Genomic DNA, 653 nt, shown 5'->3' with positions numbered 1-653 from the left:
TGTGAAATAAAGCAGCTTAATGATTTGTAGCAAGTCGCCAAGTGTTAATGCAGTCAACTTCGAAGAGATTGAAGAAGTATATGTGCATAAGATGCAAATATCTGGTTCTGATCACAAGGGAGTATTTTTTTTTATGTCCAATTTCTTTCCAGATCAACTCTAACGCCAAAGATCACTTTGCGCCAATATATTTGATCTTAGGCCAAAAGGCCGAGAGGCGAAGTTGCACCGTTCCTGGAAATATTGCAATACCAGGTCGGTGCATGGAGTGGACGGGGCAAGCCCCTGATCCAGCTCCCTGTCCAAAAATCAATTCAATATCATGTCCCCATAGGGGATATTAAACTGATAAGAACAGATACTACACTTGATCTTAGCCAAAAGGCCGAGAAGCGATAGCCACAAAGTAGTATTGAAAACAAGGATGAGAATTTTAAAATCGAGGTGTTGCTTAACCGGGAGCCAATGTAGGTCAGCGAGTGGTGATGGGTGAAAGGGACTTGGTGCGAGTTAGGACAGGGCATACTCCCCCCACAAGGGAGTATTATTGTTACATCCCTAGGTCACACTACCATGCAAGTAGATATAGGGCAATTTGAGTCAACTCCCATAAAAACTAACATGCTCAGACTGGTTACGGGAGCGACTGATGG

General features: G+C 43.5%; 1 pseudogene; it reads right to left on the bottom strand.

Annotated features, from left to right (window-relative positions):
* Nucleotides 1-218: 218 nt before the first annotated feature.
* On the bottom strand, nucleotides 219-397 carry LOC139279222 (U2 spliceosomal RNA; annotated as a pseudogene).
* Between the last annotated feature and the right edge of the window lie 256 nt (nucleotides 398-653).

The sequence above is a fragment of the Pristiophorus japonicus genome, chromosome 13 (genome assembly GCF_044704955.1).
Source record: "Pristiophorus japonicus isolate sPriJap1 chromosome 13, sPriJap1.hap1, whole genome shotgun sequence".
Classification (NCBI taxonomy): Eukaryota; Metazoa; Chordata; class Chondrichthyes; family Pristiophoridae; genus Pristiophorus; species Pristiophorus japonicus.
Note: the sequence above shows the minus strand (reverse complement) of the source record. Positions and strands in the feature narration are given on the sequence as shown.